Genomic DNA, 23,831 nt, shown 5'->3' with positions numbered 1-23,831 from the left:
TTTATGTTTACATTACAAACTGGTTTAAGCACAAATCTTATAAGGCCTCACAAATGAAAAGGCACAGAATTTACTTTGCACAAAACATACTGGTCAGTATAGGTCTCGTTCCCAACCTCTCTCAGCAGTGGGAGAAGCTGTCTGTGCGGAATAGCTTCTGACATTGCAAAGCTGCACGGCGCCTTGCTCCATAAACGATGGCATGGACCAGATGCTCATAGCATAATTGAAAATTCCATTTTATCAGAATAGCATTTGCTGTCAGAAAGTTTTATCTTTACTTTAACAAAGAGGTTGATTAGATCCCTCAGGGCCCGAATTAGCATCTTTGAGGCTGGATACCCTCTTTTGCAATTCATGGAGTTATTTCTCCTTTGGTTTTGCTCACACTGAGTGCTTTTAAAAAAACAGACAGAAGACAACACATGCCTCTGCCCTCTTGCAAACCTGTCGGTTCCCAAAGTTTAGCTACTTCATTTCAGCCCAGTGGAGAGGGGGAGAGGGATTATTTTATTTCTTCTGCTGCCTTTTTCATGTTCTGCCTTGGAGACTAGAAACTCAATTTGGTTGGGAAATGCGTGTTTTAATGTGGTGTGTGTGTGTGTGAATTTGAATGAGCTTGCTACATGTTTCACTGTGTCTAAATTTTCTCCTAGAAGTAGAGTTGCAAACTAAGTTACTAAGCCTGAGGTTTGTGGCATGGGGACTTATGAAACCACAGGGCTACAAACTGTTAGGGGAAAAAAAAAATCTGATACTTAGGCAAAGCCCAGGGATATGGTCCAGTGGCCTGGGGATTTAACAGTGGTTTAACAGTCAATCCTTATTCCCACTGAAGTCTGGGAACGGTAGCTCACTGAGGTGAATAGGGGTCTCCAAACTACACCCAGCATCCTTTACAAACCACAGTTCCCAGTAGCCTGTGCAGAAAGCCACAACTGTCCAAAGAGGTATAACAATGTTTCGTATAGTTCAGGTGCCATTGTGGATATCCTGTGTTGTTGTTTTTTTTAAGCAAAAACTAAACACTCATTGGAGGGTGATGATGGTGAGGAAAGAGAGAGAGAGAGATAGATCAAAATTATGACTGTAGAAACATATTGTAATCCATTTGGTTTAAGGGCGCACTAGTAAACAGGCTTGTAATCTCCTTTGTTTGCACATCAAGGTTTATTAAATATCACAGGCATTTGAAAGACTTTCTCTGATTTGCTTACCTCCTCCGCCCCACCGCCCAACCCCACACCTTGTCACATGAAATAATATAATGTTGGAATGTGTCTTTCACTGGAGTTAATGAATCCAAGGTCACAGGAGTTAGATAGAGATTGCAGCTATAATTGTGTCTCTGTGCAACTGCAGGAAATGGCATCCCAGATGGGAGTGTGCTGCTGATTTCCCCTCTGCTTAAAGGCCACCTGGAAAGGAAAATGAAGGTTGAGCATGTGGCCTTTCTGGCTGAGACCTGGAAGGTGTTTTCAGTTTTAATATATGGTCCCCCCCCCTGCTTTTTGATTTTTTTTAATGAAAAAAAGAAAATAATAAAAAAATTGCCTTGATGCTCACCCTTTGTGCTTTTTTCTGCTAGCTCTCTTGGCAACTGGAAAAATACGAATCAGTCTTTGAAAGTGGAGGTATTGAGTGAAAAGCAGCTAATTAACAGAAAGACAAAGCGGGTTTTGTTTAAAATCTCATGTTTTCTTTTATGTTCTTGTTTTCGCCAACAACTACATAGCACCACCATCATCTAAACAGTGATTATTGGAGGGGGCAAGCTACACATTTCACATAGATTTTGTGTATCAAAGCTCCATCATTCCTTTTTAAATGGGGATAAACACAAATCAGGAACCCTTTGGAGCAGGGTGTATTTCGTGATTTTGAGGGGGAGTGGATAAAGCAGATACCATAAAGGGTTAAACACCCTCTTCCCTCAAAATTAAGGCTAGACATTGATGTAGGCATGTATAACATGTAATTTGGCATCATGTCTCCAGGTTCTTTAAGATCTGTTTATGTCCCATGTATAGAATTGATTTGGGGCCTGGAAAGAAATAACCCCCCCTCCAGTTATTCTGTGTGCTATTAAGAGAAAGGGGGTTTACATCTTAGCAGAGGACAAGAATAATGAATAAGCCTTGGAGTTTGGTGAGGTTCTTTGCCAAAGAACATTTAATCCTTGAAAAATGCAATTTCCTGCCACACAGGCAGCATCTCCCATTTTTAGATGAGACTGAAATACTCCAGAATTTGAACATTTAAGTGCCTGTGAGACTGAGAGCCAGTTCTCAAATATATATTTTTCCCAAAGCATTTTTTCAGTTTTGCAAAGGAACCAGAAGAGTTGTTATTACGGGTGTATGGCTCAGCAATAAAACTGCTAGCACCTTTGCAAAGCTAAGCGGGGTCCAGGATGGTTTCAAATTGGATGGGGGACCATGTGGAGAGCTTCCTGCATTGCAGGGGCTGGATTAGATGACCCACAGGGTCCCTTCCACTCTACAGTTCTATGATTCTAAGTGCAAGGTGAAACTAACAAGAAATCCTAAGGCAGTTCAATTTCACCACTGCTAAAGACTTCACTCTGCAGAAACTGAGCTTATCATTCTATCTACACTCCTGAACTTTGCCAGCAAAAGCAACTCATCCTGCCCTCTTTAAATTCCATCTCTGGCTGTCCAGTTGAAAGATGAGATGCTATGAAACCATTCTGTGAATGCGCCCTGTTACCCAAAAGAAAGATGTCTTGGTGCATCCAAGCTTTAAGAAATCTGTTGGCTTCCACTAGCCATACATTAAAAATAAACTTAAAGCACATTTTGTCCCCCAGAGAATCCTGGGAGCTAAACTTCCTAGCAACCTTAAAAACTACAGTCCCAGTATTCTTTTTTGGGGGTGGTGGTGGTGTGTGCTTTAAATGCACAATGTGTACTCAGCTAGGTAATGCAGCTTGTCAGGGCATGATCTTGGGACAGATGTCTGAGACTGCTCAGCAGAATGAAGTGATGGAGATGGTGAATGTAGCAGGGTAGGCTTAAACACACGTTGAAGTCATTGAATTAATATATACTAACACTCTAAAGAAGACACCCCCCCTTAAGACCTTTAAATCCATAATATAAAGTTACCTAATAACACTAGAGAGGGGAGGCCTCTTACGTTGATTCTTGTTCCCAAGATTGGGCCCAGTAAGTTGTTACTTCTTGAGGAAGGAACTTAACTTCTTTCCCTCTTTCATCTGCAGTTTTGAGCCCCACAAAGAGTTAAAGCCATCCATTTCATATTTAGCAGTAGGGTAGGTGTATGAATAAAAAGGAACCTTCTGCTAACACAGCAAGCGAGCAGTTCCTGATCTGAAACTGTAATCAGTCTACATAGCTAATGAGTCTGAAAACAGACTGAACCGCCAGAGTTGGCACTAGGAAGCGTGCATTATAAACTAACAGTCTCTTGTTAACCTTTTGGTGTTTCCGTCATGACACTAATTAGAGCCAAAATAAAACTACAGTATATAGATCTCTAAGCTTGAAATAGCAATGGTGTTTTTTATTTTTTTACAAAAATGGACCAACTCCCTAGACCACCTTTGCATGGAACATTTACCTTTTAATTCTGATCTTGAATGTCCACGTTCCTCTTCAGCAGAGGCGCAGATGATTAATGCTGCAATGGAACTGTGCTTAAAACGGCAGAAAAAAGATACCTAACCTGAATGTAATTTATTGGCATTTCCACTTTTGAGAAAGGCATAGAGCATGGCTTAAAAGTGTTGCATTTGCAGATCTGTTAAAAATAACAATAACAATAATAATATTTCCAATTAAAATGGTTTGAATAGCTTAATAACAGGGTGACTTGGATAACCCAAGCTGCACAATTTGGAATGAGAATCTGAAATCAGAAAATTGTACAAGGCTGTTGATTATGCTACTAAATAGGAAAATGTGTATTTGCCATAGCAACCTGCATCAGTCTTGCTGCTTCCCTTAAATCCAGGACACTTTTATTAAAGAAACATTATAAACACTGGACCATCTCCAGACATACCTGTATGTGTGTGAAGGAAGAGGCAGTGGGGGTGGGACACACGTTGATACTGATCAAAGAGTTGCTTAAAAGAACATTGAAGACAATGGGGGGTGTTCTTCTGCATCTCTGCATAAAATAATGAGATTCTACATAAGATGGAGTGGGGATTGATTGGCAAATATATTTGTAAAGCCCTAAATCAGTGTTTCCCAACCTTTTTTGGGCAAAGGCACACTTGTTTCATGAAAAAAATCTCGAGGCACACCACCATTACAGCCCCGTGACGTCAGCGCGCAGCATCATGCCGGGAGGGACATGAATTGCTAGCAAATTACATAATCACCTCCTTGAGGGCTGGCTCATCTTCTCCGAAGGCAGAACCCCATTAATTAACAGCACAGACTCACACCATAGCCAAGACGAGGGGGGAAAACCTCAGTCATGCACAGTCATGCACATGTGGGGGCTAAATGAGGACGAGGACCGGGCAAAGAGCAGGGTTCAAATCACCCCACCTGGCCAGGACAATCCCTGGGTGCTCCCTTGGGCCACTCGCCTGACCCACCTCGCAGGGCTATTGTTGCGAGGATAACACGGGGAGAACCATGCGCGCCCCCGGGAGCTCCTTGGAGGAGAAAGCGGGCGATGAATGCAATGCACGAAATATATGAGAGGCGACCAGGTTTTGCAGGTGAGGGGCCCCCACCAGCCTCCGCTTCCAACACCCGGCGCAACGACGCCGATGTTTCCCCCCGGGCTCGGCTCGGGGAGCAGCGCTGCTCCCCCCGGCTCCCCTTCGCCCCCCGGCTCTCTCTGCCGCCCACTGGGGACCCCCCTCACCTGCCAAGTCCGGCGCGCCGGTGGAAGTTGCATGCATGCATGCAGGGCGCCGCGTTGCCATTGCATTGCACTGCACTCCATGCAACGCCTGCACGCATGCATTGCCTTGCACGCCCGCCAAGGGGTCTCCCCGCGGTCCGATGCGTCCCCTCCGGCGCGGATGCAGCATTGCAAAAATAAAACCCCCCCGACGCAGCCCTACCTGGGGGGCAGCCTCCGCCTCCGCCGCTCCGCCTCCGCGGGGATCCCCGGGCTCCATCCTGCTGCCTGATCTCCGCGGGGGCGCAGGCAGGCTGCGCGGGGTCTGCGCGGAAGAGCCCCTGCCCGCCCGGCCGCCGCGCTCATTCCATGGCCGGGAGAAGAGTGCTTCAAACAAAACGCCCTGCCCGCCAGGCCACGCTGGGAAACGTAGTTTGCGCACCCCGCGCGGGCGCGGAGCCCAAAGGTGAGGGGACTACGGATCGCGGCAGCCCCTGCGCCGGGGACGGAGGGGGAGAGGCCGGGTGCAGGGATGGAGGGACGGGTGGGCGAGCGAGTGAGTGAGTGGCAGCCGCCAAGCCTTGGCCGAGAGCCAGGAAGGGCCTCCCCGGAGGAGGAGGAGGAGGAGGAGGGAGGCGCAGAGCGGGAGGGAGGGAGGGAACCCCAGGGGTCATCTAGTGACGGCGCCCCAATCGAAAATTTGACTTTAAAAAAAATCTTTCGAATTTTTTAATTTTTCCCCGGCAAACCAGGCAACATCTCGCGGCACACTAGTGTGCCGCGGAACAGTGGTTGGGAAACACTGCCCTAAATGGCTTAGGACCAGTATACCCTGAGAATTGCTTCCTTCTATACCATCCTGTCTGCTCCGTAAGATCAAAAGAGTCCCTTATTTGTGTTTTGAACAAGTGAAGTGTTATTGTGCAAGAGCATAAGCAAGTTGCTGGTAATTTACTTGCACAATCTGATGCCAATTTGTTTCTGCTAGTGCGACTGTTGCACAACAGTGAATCTCACCAGTCCACCAGCTCAACAGCTAGGAGACAGACAACCCTGGGAGCGTGCATACCACTACTGCATAAAAACATCAAAGTCATTTTCAACCACCATACAATTTAAAAAAAACACACGTGAAAATTTGAAATCGGAGATCATCAACCAGCTATTACAGAAAGATGTTTTCATAATTGTCTGCATAAGCTTAGCATCAGCTTAGCAACACAGAAAAGTTTTCAGCAGATGTTTAAAGGTTGAAACAGAAGGTGCCTGCTGAACCTCTATTGGCAGATCATTCTGCAGCATCTAGACGATTAAACTAAAGGCTCAGTTTTTTGTTGTTCCCTGATGAGCCTCACCAACTTGGGACTACCTGTGACATTCCTGCAGATGTTCTCAGTGATCTATCTGGGAGTTCAGGTGACCGAGCTATAAGAGTTCAGGTAGCCCATCAGGCACTGTGGGTCTAAATTGTTCAGGGCTTTGTAAATTAATGCAAGTACCTTGAACATGGCTCAGTAGTAGATGGGCAGGCAGTAAGGATGTTCTAACAGTGATATTGAATGTTGGTGGTAGCAGTCTGGCTGCCTCATTCTGCACCAGCTGGCACTTCTGGATCAGGCCCAAGGGCAGCCACGCATAGAGTACATTGCAGCAATCCAGCCTCAGGGTTATCAATGCATGGACTCCAGTGGCCAGCTGTAAACATGTTTCACTCCATTTTTTCCCTTGCAGCAGTGGTTGCAATGATTGGCCCATAGCCACTCAGTAGCCAAGCAAGACTGAATCTTGGTTTCTGCAGTTGAAGTATAACACTCTAGTTATCACAATACACTAGCTCTTGTTATCATTGCTTCCTTCGCAAGTTCCCACTTTCAACTCTACAATTCTATAAGTATATGATTTTCCGACTCAGCAATGCCTCTCTCAGAGGGAGCACCTCTACCCACCATCCTCTTTCCAACAGTGTCCAGACAGATGTTGCTAGGAAGCCCTCTAGCAACTGATATGCTGTTTCACATTGCCTCTGAACTTGGAACCATTGTTCCTTCTTAAAGCTAACTCGGCTAGTGAATGCCAATAGCTATGCAGCCAAAACAAACCCACTGAGAAACAACAGGAATATATCATTTTGGGTGAAAGCCTGAGGTTTGACAAAATCTCTCTCTCTCTCTCTCTCTCTTAAAAACTGAAGGGGCATTTCCTTCTGCAAACCCAATGAGAACGGAACATGCATGATAGTCAAGCAGTGTTGAAGGTTGGGAAAGAAAACCAGACCAGGGGAGGAGGAAAGAGAATTGAATGCCTTGCCTAGGCTGTCTGAAATCCTGAACAAGAACTTTGTTGTTAGGAAGGAACACACAATGCAACAGCTTGTTGCAGGGCCTACATGTAATGGCTAACAGCCATTAACACACCTCCCCTCCATAACTTGTCCAATCCCCCTTTAAAACCATATATTTTTAGCTTTATGCATCTTATGCTGTGAACATCTGGTTATAGAAGAAACAAAGGTTAACATAGCTTTTGCCTATGGTTTTCTGCCACTGCAGTCTTTGTTGTTTTGCTTGTACCATTGTAGAGCCGCATAGTTTTTTGTTTTTTTGTTTTTAAAAAAGATATGTTTTTATTGTTGATTTAAATTTAAATTTATGAAAGCCCCCTCAGATAGTGGGAGCAATGGAATGAAAAATATTTTTTAGTAAATAATAGTGTACTTTTTGGGGCTCTTAGTCCAACAGATGCACAACTTGAAATGCAGCCTTCACTAGCCTGTTGCCTTCCAGATGCTTTGGACTATAAAGCCCATCAGCCCCTGCTTGCTTAGTGCTGATGGGAATTGTAATTCAGAACATCTGGAAGACACCAGTTTGATGAAGGCTGTATAGCTGAATGTATAATTGAATATGTGCAGCTTGGTTTCAAAGCTATTGTTGAGTTCAAATATTTCTCATTACCAAACTTAAAACCATTACTCATTACCAAACTTAAAACCATGGAGAGACCTGGTCTGAATGACTAAGCCATTTCTCACCTTCTTACCCCTTGCCTTTTCCTGTAAGACCTATTACAGTCGTTAAGAGTCGTCAACAGGCTCATCTCAGCTATCTGCCAATCTCCCATTCCCACCACCCTTCTGAGTAATACCCCTCCCCACCTTCTCACTATATAGAAGGATCTGGCAACTTCTGTTTCAGTGTATCTGAAGAAGTGTGCATGCACACGAAAGCTCATACCAAGAACTAACTTAGTTGGTCTTTAAGGTGCTACTGGAAGGAATTTTTTTATTTCTCCTTTCAGGATAGACACATATGTTCTGGGCCAGAAATTGAGCCTCCAAAACCTGTGTTTGCCTCATAATGCCAGTGTAGAGGATCAGGGGTGAAGTCGTTGAGGGTTATGATGTCGGGGTCCTTTACCCTTTACTTTTTGAGGAGCAGGGTTCCAGCAGGTTCCCATGTAATAGTCCTACAAACCGAGATCCCCCAAAGTGGTGATTTGCACTGGCTTGTGTCTTGTCTTCACAAACTTCTGGTGTTAATTGCCCTCTAAGTGGCTAAAGATTGAGCCTAATAGGCCATTATCTGCAGCACCAAATATTTTCCCTTCAGGCAGTTTGGCAATTTTGCACCCGAATGTCTGTTGTTAAGGCCATTGCTTCTGCTTATTCCTTCCCTTTCCCCCCTATTCTCTGGAGAAACACTTCAAACAAGCTTCATTTGAAGGCAAATAGCTATTACTTTGGTAAGGGCCATGATATCTTGAAACTTCATTTCATTTCTGCCTCTACCCTGTAACTTAACACTCCCCCACCCCCCACTTGTGGGTTGAATTATTGAAACTTTTGAAAGCCGCTTTACTTCGCAAAACAAAAACAAAACCACCATTTTGCTCTGAGTGTGTGATTTGCTTTCTGTGAGCTGTAATTTATTCACAGCAACAGCAACAAAACCTTCTGCTGTCTCTATCATTTGTCTTCTTACAGGACCTCAAAAAACCCCACACACCTCATCATGCATTCATTGCTCAACCAAACCACAAACAAAGATACGGAAAGCTCATTTTTATTGTACAAGCTTAGTAGGGCGTGGTTGGGGGTGGTGTGGTATGACAACCATGAAGGCATCCTGCCTGTAACCTCATTGAAATATGTGCATCAACAGGTTGAAAAGGCTTAAGCAGACCTTTCTGTCCGCCTCTTCTCCGCTTGAAAAGACCCCTTCTGCCCATGCGTTCAGCAAACCCATGTGCATCAGGATGATGTAATTCTGCCTTGATGGAAAGGACCGAGTTTGAATCCTGTTCCCACTGGCTAGCTGCCTCTAAGTTCATTGAAATATGTGCATTGGTGATGGCTGGAGAACTGTTTAATTATCTGTTTCTGCTTTGCTTGCTTCTGACCTTTATGAAAATAAAGGAAATGAATGATGCAGCCCAGCACTAATAGAATGGAAGGGTTGCTCGTTCACCTCTCTGCTCCCACCAATTAGTCATTTAAATGCAGAACTAGCAGCCACGGCTCCCGAAGTTCCTAACGGGAAAGTTATGGCTTTCACAGTTCACATTAGCTGCCATTGGGTCAGCAAGTCACAACACTAAATGAAGCCACATCGGGGACATTTCTGGTTTAGAAGGAAAGTGTTTGTAAGGGGCGGGAGAGAGATTTACTACATTTGTATACCACTTTTCTGATGATGATCGCATTTATCACCCACCCTTCAGCACGTACCAGGGCAGGTTACAACAATCAAAAATTCAGTATTGAAAAAACAAATAAAGCAATTTACACCACAGGGACAGGGTGGGTCCTGAAAACACACATTTCAGAAGATGCCAGGTCAAAGAGCTGCATTCAAGCTGGCTCAACATTTTTTTTTAAAAGCTACCAATCTAATAGACATGATACAAGAGGAGAAATGGATAGCGAGTGAAGAAAACATGTCAAATTCACTTACCAGGAGATCATTCTGGGAGGGGAAGAGAGGAGATCAAGCATAGTTGTTCCCAGCCAGGCCCATGGAGGAGCTGTTGCTGTTTCACATCTCCCTCAGATGTAGCCAAGTGGAAAGACCAGGCTAATTGTCTTGCTGTCTCACCTCATTCTCTGAAATTTCTAGGCTACCTATTAAAGTAGGTCAGCCTGCACAACATATCTCACATCAAGCCAACACAGCTCACCTGTCTTGCATGTTGACCTACAAGATACACGTACTGCGAGGGACTAGAACAACTAGGAAGGGTGTCCAGTAACTGGCAGGCCACAAGGTGTGGTTTGTGGGTTGGGCTTCATCTTAGTGCTTGATAAATGTTGTTGTTGTTTAGTCGTTTGGTCGTGTCCGACTCTTCATGACCCCATGGACCAGAGCATGCCAGGCATGCATGCTCTGGTCCATGGACAAAGACAACAGGCTTGATAAGTACTAGAGCCTATAAAAACATTTGATTATGCCAGGTAAACCTATAGGTTTGTCTCCACTGGCCCAAGACCCAGAGTGCAGCCAATACAAGCCACTCAGTCATTGTTCAGTGGGTGAGCAAATATTCTGTGCATGCATCAGGTGCACGGCCAAGGGGCTGGGTTCACTTCCTAGCATTTCCACTAGAATCCCTCAGGAAAATACAGCATTCAAATTGGTTTTGAATTAAAAGGTCTAGGAGATTTAAAAAATATTTTTAAAGCCTCCAAGTTCTATCCAGCAGTGTCCCTCTGATAGTGGAAATTATTCCTTTTTTCCACAGATGCTTCCACCTGTGTGACAGGGAAACTGTTGACCATGGGCAGAGTCAACTAATTCTAATTTTGTCCCCCATCCTCCTCCCTGTTCTACAAAGGCAAAATGTGAGACTAAGGAAGACATTGACAACCAATGTCACCCTTGGAATGGTTGTAAGTTAGAGGACAGTGCCTCATTTGCCCCAGCAGGGTTTTCTCCACTGTTTCTTGGGCTCCTCACTTCTTCATTTACCATTGCTTCCCTTGGGAAATGAGCACACTCCTTTCCCCCAAACTGACATCAAGCCACATGCTTAACCCAGAAGCTCCTGCTACTCGTGTCAATTGAATTTTGCTTGCTGTGCTGCTTAGTCTCACCATCTTTCTAATCTTGCCATTAGCATGTGTATCCATGTTGGAAATGGAGCTTGCATCAAACTCATTTTATGTACAAGGGAAATGAAAGCCAGTGTGGTGTAGTGGTTAAAAATGGTAGTCTCGTAATCTGGTGAACCGGGTTCATGTCTCCGCTCCTCCACATGCAGCTGCTGGATGACCTTGGGCTAGTCACACTTCTCTCTGAAGTCTCTCAGCCCCACTCACCTCCCAGAGTGTTTGTTGTTGGGGAGGAAGGGAAAGGAGAATGTTAGCCGCTTTGAGACTCCTTCGGGTAGTGATAAAGCGGGATATCAAATCCAAACTCTTCATCCAATCTTGGAGCTCATGCTTCTGATGCTAAAGGTTGATTATTCCCCTTGAAGTAAATGAATTATTCTCCCTCCCTTGAAGTAAATGAATTATTCTTCATCAGCCCCATGGAAATTGCACCTTCAGAGTCCATGCTGGTTCCCCATCAGCGTGCCACTGGACTGTGTTGCAGCCGAAAGCTGTACTTAGTCCTTCCCTGGGATCCAGGAGAAATGTTGTGTCGCCATCCACCTTCTACCTGAGCCCTCTCTGTCTTAGGGAATGTATTCATTCTTGTAAGTTTTTCCAAAACTCGCAGCACCTGGGACCTTCTGTTAGTTAGAAACATGCAATTATCATGAACAGTTTTCATCATCCAAGGTCGTAAAAAAACAACCTCTGCTTCTTGCATCTTAAACATTTCACATTGGTTATTCGGAAGACCAGGATTGTCTAATAACCCCCAAAAAGTTGCTAACTTGCTTTTTTAAAACTAGCCTGCTAGGTGCTGGCAGAGAATGGGTGGGGGGACTTTCTGCATTTCTGGGCTGGGTAGAAGAGGTGACTGCCCTTCTCTGGCAGCTCAGTTGTTGTCTATGCTGAGTGCAGAAGAGGAGAGAACAGTCTCTCCCCTGCCAGCCTACTCAGTCACTTGCATGGGATTCTAAGCACTCTTCTGCATGCAGTTCTTTGTTGCTTGTGGCTGCCAGGCTAGTGCTTAAATGCAAGGGTAGTAGACTCCTTCTCCCACAGTGTTGGAAATTGTGTCCAAAGGGCTCCCTCCTTCTCTTGTGTCCCTCAGGCTACTAAACTCTGTATATGGCATATCATGGGGAGAAAAAAACACTTGTGGTGCATACATTTAAAGCACATTCAACAGATTTCTAAAGCCCTTGACATACCCCAAAGAAACCTGGGAACTGCAGTTTCCCCTTCATAGAGCTACGATTCCCAGCACTCTTAAACCAGAATTCCCAGGATTCTTTTGGGGGAAGCCATGTGCTTTAAATGTGCATTGGATGTGCTTTAAATGTATGGTGTGAATATACCCCCCTTCTGTTGAAAATGCCCACTGCTACTGTCTCCAGCCCAGGGAAGGTGATTGCTGCAGAAGCCTTTGGTGTTTAGGTGAGCACAGTTTAGTTTTTACATGGTCCTGCTTTCCAGTTACCTTGAAGATTGGGAACCCATTCCACAGCTTTCTGGAACGTATGAAATAATTGCATGCAAGTTTCTACTGCTTTCAGTTCAGCAGATCTCCTTTACTTTGTGTGAACCTTGAGGCTCATTTACAGTCTTGGCTTTCCATATCTGTTGTGGCAGCAGGTAAGGGATATCTGGGGCCTGCAGATGGGTGCAGTGCATCTTCTTTTCAAGATATGCGCACCTGTTGATTCAGAATAAGAATTTAAAAGAGTAATGTTGGATCAGACCAAAAATTTATCTAGATATGGGATCCTCAATGTGGCACCTCAGAAATCATCTTTGGTGCCCATCAAGGTCCCCTTCCCCTCCTAATATTTTTTAAATGAGGTGGATTTGTTGTTGTAGTTGCTGGGGGGCGGGGTCTCAGGTTTATAAGGAGTTGCCTGCTTTATATGTCTGTGTTTTATTTGTTTTGGGGTGTGTGTAGTTGGTTAGCCTGTTGTTTTGGGAGAAGGAGTGGCTCCTGAGAATCTTAGACAGGTTCTGAGCACTGCCTGTTGCTTTTCTGTGAAATGGGTATTTTGTGGTGCTTATGGCAGTTTCTTAAATTTTCTTAGAGTTTCTTAGATGTGTCCCTGGGTCCAAAAATGTTGGGGACCCCCTGATCGTAGACCATTGCAGTGTGTCTTGCAGTTGCAAAACATACACATTCCCCCCCATTTAATATTTTGTAGATTTTGTTAAAACAAAGTGCAAACATAAAAAAGAATAAAAAATGTAAGCCATAAAGTGTCACTGCTTGGAAGGATAAAAGAATTCCAAAGGGCTCCAAAGGGATAGTAAAGTATTGACTCGTACAAAGATCCCCTTTACAAATAATAAAGATTTGTAAAAATAAAAAGTATTTTCCACCTGTGAGTTCCATCACCATTGAGAATAAAAGTTCTATAGAGTCTTAGATGAGCTAGATGTTTGCATATACTGGTTACTCTGAGTAGCCATGTGCTTCAGTATTTGCATATAAGAAGTAAAACCATGCCACAAAACAAAAAAACACTAAAAAACCCACCGTCATTTGAGCTCTGTCCTTTACATACTTTTAGTTTATGAGATATCTTTAAAAATATATTTTGGGTATTTTGTGGTGCTTTGGGGACCATGACAGTTTCCTGGATGCACAGTGTTGGAGAAAAGCAAACACATTTTCTTCTCTGGAATTTATAGTTAATGCATGTGTTACTTTAAACTCCAAGAGGGCACTAGTAACCCAGCTACTCCCTGCTTGTAGTCTCTTTCTCTAAATTAATTCCACCCCTAAAAAGCTGGGCCATTTTGGTTTATTTTTCTTTCCTAATATTGAGCCAAGATGTCAGTCATTTTCTCTCTCTCCTTTCCACTCATTCTATAAATAGTTTCTGCATTAATAAAGCCTTTGAACTCCAGAAACTGTAAACAATTGCTTCAATCTAATTCACCCAAGCTGCAAGGACTGTTAATACAACGTCCTCAGCAATATTCCTTTTCCTCAGGAGTAAGTTATAAATGCATGTGAGAGCCATCTGAGATTACTAATATGAAGGCTTTTGCATAGCGCTGATACACTAGGGTGTGGAACTGTGTTTCTCTGTGAATGATGAGTGCTGGGATTGGCAGCATGTCTCAGTATCCTTGCCTGAAATTGTTCATAAACGTCCCTAGATTAAATATTGTGACTCAAATGTGCTTTTCCTCTCTGAGCTCATAGAGGAAGGCTCTTTGTGAAGCACACATTCCAAAAACATTTAGTAATATCACTAGGAATTAGCTTTTTCCTACATCACCCCTTTGCAATGGATGAAGGCTTGTAAACACCACATAAAATAAAACGATCGGTCCTTCTCATTTTTCCAGCCTTTCCCTTTTGCCCTTCCTCTCATGGCAGCATGGAAACCAGCCTTGCCTGTGTGCCCTGTAGCTCCCCCTGCCCTTGGCAAGCAATCAGGAGAACCATTGACAAAAGCTTTTTCCACTGGGAGAACCCCTCTTCTCTTTTGTAGCTTCATGGGCATCATTCAGCTGGTGCTTTGTCAACTTCTGACTGTTCTAATTGCTTAATTATCTGTGCTGATGGAGTCGTCAAGCTTGTTAAAACTTTGCCCCTTGGAATATTGTGGGGGATATACAGTTCTGTCTCTGGGAAACTGGTGCTGCTATAACGGCTTCAACAGCAATAGATTGAGAGGGTGGCATGTAGCTTAGTCTTCCATCTATATGTGGCTTTGTGTTTCTTCATTTTGGGTGTGCATCTGCATTCTCAGACCTCACAACACTGAAATGTTGACCTCCTTATTTTATTCATAGGAAGCTGTCTTACATTGAGTTGGATTATTAGGCCATCTAGTTTATTATTGCCAGCAGCTGCTCTCCAGGGTTTCAGGCAGGGGGCATTCCCAGCCCCACCTGAAGATACCTGGCATTGAACCTGGGATCTTGTGCATGCAGAGCAGATGCTCTGCCATTGAGCTGTTTACCCCTGCAGCCTTCATTGCAGCTTTTGTAAGATAGCAGTTTGTTAGTTACCTGGCTTTCTTTTAATTATCTTCTCTTGCATTATTACTTCTTTCTCCTGCATTTTGCTCCCTTTCCCCTTTTGAAAGCCACGTCTTCCCCAACTCTCTTGCACCACTACAGCCCTGCTTATTTCCTTTACCAGGTGACGCACAAAATATCAGTGCATTACCATCCTGATTCCAGCTTGCCATCCCCTTCTGCCTTCTTCCCCTTGTGCCTCATCCAATTTAATTAATTATACTTAGCATTAGATGCAGCTTGTCAAAGTTTGAGCACCCCCTCCCCAGCCCCCTTCTGAAGTTTAATGTTTTTTTAATTCTATTGCCTGCTGCATGGCTAAGTGTTTTCTAAATGACTAGACTGCATAGTGACAAGAGGCGGGGGTTGCATCTGTGCACCAGACATGGAGGAGGCGTCAGGAAGACTCCCCATGGAGATGGTTCGGCAGGATTTCTATAGGGCTACATTTGCCCTTTCAGAAGAGGAAAGTTACTCTCAAAGTTCAAATGGAGACTCTGGTTGGTGTTGTATATGGAGGAACTAGAATCAAACTTTAAATATTCACCAGCTCCAACCAGGCTCCTTTCTGGGACTGAATTCCTGCTGTTCCCAGAATGTGAGAGTTTCATCACTCCCTAGCATTAAAAACCCTGTTGATTCCTTGTGGGGAGATCGGGGAGGCTTATTGCAAACTCAGACAGAACAGCCCTCTGCCCCACCCTGCATTCCATTTAAATGAGTGTATTTTAAAAGTTCCAAAGTTGCTTCTATTATGGGAGCCCTCTTTTCTAGAGTCCAGACTGAGGCTGAGGGAGTAGTTTAAGTACTTTGGGGTATGGAGTCAAGATCACATAAGAAAGATCCCTGATGGATAGCTCCACTATAGTAGAGCATGAGACTCTTCATCTCTGGGTTGTGGGTTCAAGCCCCATGTTGGGTGAAAAATTCCTGCATTGCAGGGATCAGGGGTCAGCAAGGTTTACCTCTCCTGGACCAGTTCACTTCAGCAGAGATCCCTTTGTGGGTCGCATTGCACACGCGCCTGCGATTTCCAGCATCTGTGCATGTGCAGACGCGATTTCCGGCGCTGAGGAAGCGAGTCCCCGTGCCACGCTGCGCTGCTTTAGCGCAGCACACGGAGACTTGCCAAGCGGGAGGCTCGGTTTGGGGGTGGCTTGTGGGCCGGTTAAATGACCCCCGTGGGCGACTTGTGGCCCATGGGCCTTAGGTTGCCTACCCCTGGACTAGATGCTCCTGGTGGTCCTTTCCAATTCAATGATTCTATGAATTATCTGACTAGTTACAGACCATTAACCAGAACTTCATATGCTCTGTAATAAGTTGTTCTTTAAAAGCAATCTGATTTTTGCACTAAGGAAAGCTGGATTCTGCATTTTCTCTCTGACTCTGGGTCTCTCTCTCTCTCTCTCTCTGTGTGTGTATATATACATTGCACCTAGTATTTAATCATTTATTTTGGATGTCTGTCTTTTTCATATTTTTTGCTACTCATAGCTAAGGTTGGGGATCTATTTCAAGACCCCTAAGCATCACGCTCACTCCATACCCATCACTGTTGGTCGTGATGATTAAATGGAACCTCCATAGGCAGAGGTAGCGTGACTCTTGAATTCCATTTCCATTTCATATCATGCTTATATCCAGTGTTTCCTGCCTAAAGGAAGCCCAAAGGAGCTAACACCAAAACAGAACAGCAACCCAATTAGCACAAATTATCAGAATGCAAGTTAGTGCAACAAATCATAGCATATATCAACATTTTAGACAAGCAAAAGCTAAATTCAGCACAAAACATTTTAAATAATGTGCTAATCCTGTTAAAGCCTTGCAAAGGTCTTCCTTCTGGCCTTATTGTCCCACCCCATGTCCTAATACTCAGCCTCCTTTGTCTCCTGGTCACTGCAGTCTCCCTTCAGGCAGCAGAGAGCATTCCAACATGCCCCCAGCTTTGTTTTCAAGGATGACATCACACTCTTTGCCTGCTCATCACCCCAAAGGCACAACCTCTGGCTGCCACTGCTAGTGTTATAATGGCAGGATTTCCTCTGTACAGCAGCAGCAAAGGTCTCTCCCATTTGGCAGATCAGTGAAGAGTAAAGTTCCAAAGATGCTGCTGCATTTTTAAGGCATAAGGGGCTCATTCACGCATGGCCAAAAAGTGGAAATGTACCACCAAAAAAACAAGTCATGCACTGATTAATATGCATAGAAACACATTTATAAACTATTACAATAAAGGCAGAAACCATTTTGTGTGTCCAATTGATGCCCTCCTCTGTTCGTACAACTAAGGTAAAGGTAAAGGGACCCCTGACCATTAGGTCCAGTCATGACTGGGGTTGCGGCGCTCATCTCACTTTATTGGCCGAGGGAGCCGGCATACAGCTTCCGGGTCATTAGGCCAAGGGTTGAAGGTTGCGATAGACTTCATCATTCATACAACAGCCAGTGCTGGATTTACGTATAAGCTAAACAAGCTATAGCTTAGGGCCCCACTCTCATGGGCCCCCCAAAAAAAATTAAAGGGAAAAAAAATCCTGGATGTACATTTCCAAAATATAAGATAAAAAACAAATAAAATAGAACCTACATACAGCAACAGTTTTTGTGTTGTGTAGGCTCCTATGATGTAAGTAATGGGCCCCGCCTGCTATCCTGCTCCCTAAAATATCACTGGTTTTCTTATTTCTATATATAGGGTGCCTACATTCTGCATGGACTGGTTGCATGGCATATATTCAACACAAACAGCAGTGACAAATTTGTTGTTGACAAATGACATCTGGACATATAAAGGGCCCCCTTACCTTCAGTAGCTTAGGGCCTCATCAAACCTAAATCCAGCCCTGACAACAGCCCATTGAATATTTGAAGATGGCTGTCATCATTTCACCTCTTAATCATTTCTTCAGGCTTAGTCTCCCTTCAAAAACCTACTGCCATTGAGAGTAGATGGGCAGATAACCTTAGAAAACCTCTGGTTTGTGGCAATTTCCTAGGGTCTTATGTGTCATCCTACCCCTTACATCCTTCTCTCTTACCTGCCTGGTATTCAGAGCCCCATTAAAATGTTCCTGTCTGAGTATGGTACATTCAGGTAATTTTAGACTGCATTTAATGGTCTTGTGGGGGCCTCCCATCAGAATGTGGTAAGTTACCCCAGCTGTGTTTGAGGAGGCCATTCTGTTCAATCTGCTGGGCCGGGCCCTAGACTCCTGCCCCCAAAGTCCTGTCCTGATGGCACCACTGTGTATGAAGTTTCTTTACACAGTGTCATAACTTTTTGTCCATCCAGATCAGTGCTGCCTCCTTTGAGTGGCAGCAGATTCCCAAGTACTCAGACAGAGGGTATTTCTTGCCCTGCAGGCCTAAGGTCCTTTTTAACCAGAGATGCTGCGGTTTGAATCTGAAACCTTCAGCACAACATAGAAGAGGCTTTGCACTGGGCTGTGTACCCTGCCCTAAGTGATGTGTGCCACTTCAGAAGAAACCAACACTGTTCACCTTTCTTCCCATGAACATTGCTTGAAAGAGGATCCCGGACTTCCCCTCATTAATGGGAGCTACCCTCACGCAGCTGAAAACTGTGCCAACTCTCTCACCCTGGCACTCTCTCTTTGTAAAGACTCCAAAATAGCTCCTTTTGATTCCCCACCCCCGCTTTTCTTTGCCCTGTGGTGGATCCATTCTGTGATAGGATTAATTAAGTCCTTGCTTACGTTCCCATTAGTGCCATAACAGCAACTGAAGTTCCTGAAACTAAAAGAAAAGAAAAGGAACACTTGGCACTTTCCCCCTTTGCCATCACTTACACTTAAGCTATTGATACTTGATTGGGATCTGTAGACTGTTGGGCTGGTGCCATGGAGCTTCTGAGCATATTCAATGGCTGGAATAGACAGAGGATTTGGCAAGCAGGAGGTCTCATTAGTCAGGCTGGCTGTATCTGACACTAGAGATTCCCATCTTGCTTGAAGAGGCACTCCCTTCCCTCTGCCTTGGCTGTCGTCCCAACAATATTTACATGAAGGACAACAGAGGGCCAGTGTTAGGTGGAGGCTGCCAGGTCCCAATAGGCAGGCTATTGAAGGGTGCCATGAATACACTTTTGACTGCCCGGTCCACCCCGAAGTTGATATTCTTGCCTTTGAGAGACGTGGGAAATGGTAGGTTTGTTTCCTCAAGCATGAAACATCACCATTATATTTACTACTGGGCTGGGTGAGTAAATAAAGGGCTGGTGGTATGTCATTACTAAGAGTTAGGAAGCAACAGCCATAGCTCAGGGGAAGAGCACATGTGTTGCATGCTGAGGGTCCCAGGTTCGGACCCTGGCAGCTCCAGTTTTTTTAAAAAATTGCTTATAAGATAGCCATTCCTAGTCAGAGTAATACTATTCTGGGCTAAATAGACCAGTAGTTTGACTTTGAATAAGGTCACTTCCTGTGCCCTAAGAGCATGAACAGTGAGAAAATCCCTGGTCTGATTCTTGCTAAGGCGAGGAATTCGCATTAGGCTATCGCAGTGGGTTAGGAGCACCTTTCATCAATTTTCAGCTGGCATGGAAACCGTGGCTGTTCCTGGACTCGGATAGCTTGACCACAGCAGCTCAGGTATTGCACTTGGTCAAGAAATTGCAGTTAGAGCAGGAAACTGCAGCTCAGCTGCTAACAGGAGTGAGACGCTTGTCAGCATACCTCTGCCTGCAGTTCTCACTGTTTGCTTATCTATTCTGCAATCTGCCCTATTCCAAGAAGCTTAAAAGGAAGATCTTTTCCCTTGGAATCACCCAGTGAGGTTGGTTAGGCTACTTGCTCATCTCCACAAACAGATCACCAAAAAGTACACTGACCTGCAAAAAGAAAAGAAAAAAGAATTATGTGTGCTAATTAAGAAGCATTTTTAATAAATAAATAAATAAATAAATAAATAAATAAAATACTTACTATAATTTCAATACAGTGCACCCCCCCCCCCCCAAAGCAGGGAATACTGTGACCTGTGTCCCTGTTCTGTATCCTGCCTGGGTGCTAACTGTTGATGGGCAACTTCAAGGCCCCTGTGCTCTCCCGTGTTATGGTTCTTTATCTTTAAACTGAACCTTGATAAGCCAGCTTGTCAAATGAAGGACTGCCCTCTGTTAAGGAGGACACTTGGCCGCCCCTAGGTTGGACTGTGAGAATAATTGAGTGGCCCAGGATCACCCAGGGAGCTTTATGGCTGAGCAGGGATTTGAACCCAGGTCTTACTAGCTCCTCACTAGTCACTGGTACCTCACTACTCTCATTTACACCATCAGCTTTTAGGATGTATGTGCTTTACATTACCTTTCAAGTCAATTAAAAAGCTAGTCAGGTTCCAGCTTCTAGTTGGAGAGCAGCAAGGTCTTTGGAGAAAAAATGTTCTGAACAAATTTTCTGCAGGTTAATTCCAGTTCTTTCCAGTTTAAGGTGTGCCCCACTGCTGCACCTTGGAATCTCTCCTCTTATTCCCCCTCTTCCCCACCCCCCACTGGCAATTTCAGTGTTTTGTATTTTTTTATATGAGCATAGTCAAGCGGTCATTTTCTGATTGACGCATAATTTTGAATAGGATGTTCTAATAATTGGATTCATTGTTGCAGCTCAGATTTGAATGCATGGCTTGTGTTGAATCGCAGGAAGACGAGGAATACTTGAATTTGTATCTGTGAGATTTGACAATAGGATAGAAAAAGTCACCTTTTGGATTAATTTGCTTTTATCTACTCTGGTCCCATTAAGCTGAAGGCAGCCAGTGTCAAAGGCATAAATGGAGACAAAAGACTTGCTTCCAATTGTGGAGAATGTGTTTTAAACAGCCTAGAAAATGTTTCCTACTCAGCAGGGTACAGTACACTCAAATGGTCGCATTAACTAGGAAATATATAACAAAGAGAGAGTATTTAGGGCAATCCCTCAGTATCCTGTGGTAATGAATTTTAAATTTCCGTAATGAAGTCAAAAGGCCTGTATTCTTCTCTCACGGAACGCAGTACAGTAACTCCCATTAGCATTAATGGGAATTGGGTATGCAAACTATAGAATCATAATGGATAGAGATGAAAAAGCCCTATCAGATTATTGAGTTCATCCCCCTTCTTAAGGCTCACCTTATTAATGCAAGCGGTCTTGGTGACAATGGCTTTAGTACAGAATACCCTATTAGCTACGTTGATGATTTAGCAGTCTTGCTTTGGGTATGATGCAAGGATGAAGAGCAAGCTGGTGTTGGGCCTACTGTCTACAATAAGCTTAGGAATGTGCCAGTGGGACCCACCAGATTTGTAGGTATGCAATAGACTAGACTAGAGTAGACTAGTAGACTTCAACTTTTTCAAACCCTTTAATTCAAACATGCACTTGGGGACCTATTTCCCTTTTTTAAAAATCAATATATTTGAATGCTGTTGTGACCCCCCCCCACTGATCTAAGATGCTTTGTCACAGCAGCCTTAGCTCTATACAAATAAATATTTTTAAAAATCAGTCCATAACCTGAAGACCAATGCCACAGACAGTGGGAAACTGAGTCTGGTCAGCAGGCCAGATTGCTATCTCTTCCACCCATTGTAGGCCATCTTTGACAGGAGGGTAGGACTTCCCAACTGCCTATCACCAGATGTCTGAATGACATCAGGCGACCCTGTTTTGCCCACATGGCTTGAAACCAAGCCATGTGGGCAAAAGCACAGCCCATGGACCCTCCAAAATTTGATGCTGGCACTGGCTGCTTCAGGCTCATGTTCCTAGCATTGCTGGGAATAACAATTTCTGCAACCTTCGGTTACCTCAACAATGTGTCCGAGGACCCATCTGCACTATAGATTTGAAGCAATATGGTGCCACTTTAATCAGTCATGGCTTCCACCAAAGAATCCTGAGAATTGTAGTTAAGGGTGCTGAGTTGCTAGGAGACCTCCAACCCAACTTACGGAGCTACAATTCACAGTCAAGCCCTCTTCTCAAGGAACTCTGGGAACTGTGGCTACGTGAGGTGAATAGGGGTCTCCTGACAACTCACAGCATCCTTCATAGAGTACAATTCCCAGGATACTTTGGGAGGGAAGTCATTACTGTTTCACGTGGTGTGGTACTGCTTTAAATATATAGTGTATATGGGGCCCTAGATCTTGTCTAGGCAAACAGCTCACCACATGGCAAGACTGTTTCTATAATATACCACCAGACTTCAAGTGAGTGTGCATGTAAATATTGTTTGATTAAATGTCCCAAGAAGAGAAACATCCATACACATAAGAGTATTGTTTCAGGGAGAAAGCTAGACTTGAACCTTTCTGCTGTTTTCTTTATGAACTTTTCTCTGTTTTCTATATGAACTGAGTTTTTCTCTTTGTTTCAAATGGGATTCCCATGGCAATGCAGCGGCAGTTTTAGGAGAACATAGGAAGCTGGCTTTTGCCATTGATTCACCTAACTATGTATTGTCTCCATGCTGACTGCCAGTGGCTTTCCAGAATTTCACACCCTTCAGGTGTTGTGGGTCTACAGTTTCCACCAACCCTGACCATGGCCATGGCAGCTGGAGCTGATGAGAGTTGTAGCCCAACAACAACCAGATGACCATAGGTTTCCCATCCTTGTTTTAGATGGGTGCGGCTTTCCTACTGCTGTCACCCCTCTCCAGCCCTTCCTTGTTTCTCACCAGTTCCTCCTCTTTCCTCCTCCTGCCATATACCAGGTCAGACTATTTATCCATCCAGCTTTTTAGTGTTGAGTGTCAGCAACTCTCTGAAATCCCTGACAGAGGTCTTTCCCCATGATGGGCTAATCGATCAATTTTAAAACTGCAGATGCCATGGATTGTATTTAGGACACTTAACGTACAAACCATGTGCTCTACCACTGAGCTCTGGTTTCTCTTTAGTTCCTCAGTTGCTGGGAGCAGAGGGGCCAGCTCATATCTCTGACATCACAGCAGCACAGCCAAAGGCTGCTGGAGGTGTCACCAGCAGCAAACCCCTTACAGTATAAGATTGTATTTACTCATTGAGGAAGCCAGTTGTGCTTCCCTTGTTAGAAACAGATACCTGAGGCTGAACAAGAATGACTTGCGCATAGCCACCCAGTGAGTTGCTGAAGTCCATAGCTGAGAACTCATGTTCAAATTTAGCATCCTGTCTGTTGAAATAAACCACCTTTCTTGTTATTTTTGCAGCCTGAGCAGCTGCTGTTTCCTCTTGTTTTCTATTTATCTGCCCACTATGTCATGAGAAAATTATCTCGGATGTAAATAACCAAAGGTGTCACTCTTCATGTGCTACATGAGTACAGTAAACAAGAAGGAATTAAATTATTAATGGCTATATAGGCTGGGAGAAAGAAAAGGCCAGTGACAGTTTTACCTGGTGCAAATGTGCACAACTCCACTGCTTTTTACAGGGCTACAGCGATTTCTGCAGGCTGTGGATCTAACCTCTTTAGCAGGGTGATCACAGTAGAAATCCCCCACCTGCCCCCACTCCCACCAAGCTGGATTCTCAGACCTTGGGCCTGTTTGATGGTTGCTTGATAAATTGGTGCAATTCAAATTCTCTTCCTCCTTCCCCATTAAAAGAATTTCTTTTTGAACCAATGCTTCTTTTGCCCAAACTCTGTCCATTTCTTGAAATGGTGGAACAGTTCAAATTGTGTGTCTGATTTTTTTTTTAATTATATATATATATATATATATATAGAGAGAGAGAGAGAGAGATGTCCTGAGTTGCTGTAAGATGTATTTGCCACTTTCCCCTGCTATTAGCATCTTCTAAGCATTATCCAAAGGGAAGCCATGCCTGGAATATATTCCTGAGGTTCTCTGATTAGCAAATGGAGAAGGCTAAGAGGTG

General features: G+C 44.2%; 1 protein-coding gene and 2 long non-coding RNA genes across 4 annotated transcripts in view; 1 reads left to right on the top strand and 2 right to left on the bottom strand.

The window, feature by feature from the left end:
• The window catches only part of PCDH19 (protocadherin 19), a 143,681-nt gene that overhangs the window by 95,175 nt on the left and 24,675 nt on the right, over positions 1–23,831 (top strand). The window lies entirely within an intron of this gene.
• LOC309523848 lies at positions 1,255–10,046 on the bottom strand. Its single transcript, XR_014215669.1, has 4 exons — positions 9,801–10,046; positions 4,048–4,155; positions 1,567–1,652; positions 1,255–1,418 (listed from the first exon to the last, which is right to left on the bottom strand). It is a non-coding gene; the product is annotated as an uncharacterized lncRNA (long non-coding RNA).
• Positions 12,358–22,844, bottom strand: LOC309524022. The gene is made up of 3 exons (XR_014215763.1): positions 22,646–22,844; positions 18,775–19,814; positions 12,358–12,632 (listed from the first exon to the last, which is right to left on the bottom strand). It is a non-coding gene; the product is annotated as an uncharacterized lncRNA (long non-coding RNA).

The sequence above is a fragment of the Podarcis vaucheri genome (genome assembly GCF_965113315.1).
Source record: "Podarcis vaucheri genome assembly, chromosome: Z".
Taxonomy (NCBI): domain Eukaryota; kingdom Metazoa; phylum Chordata; class Lepidosauria; order Squamata; family Lacertidae; genus Podarcis; species Podarcis vaucheri.
The sequence above is the reverse complement of the archived record's forward strand: the minus strand, read 5'-3'. Positions and strand labels throughout refer to the sequence as shown.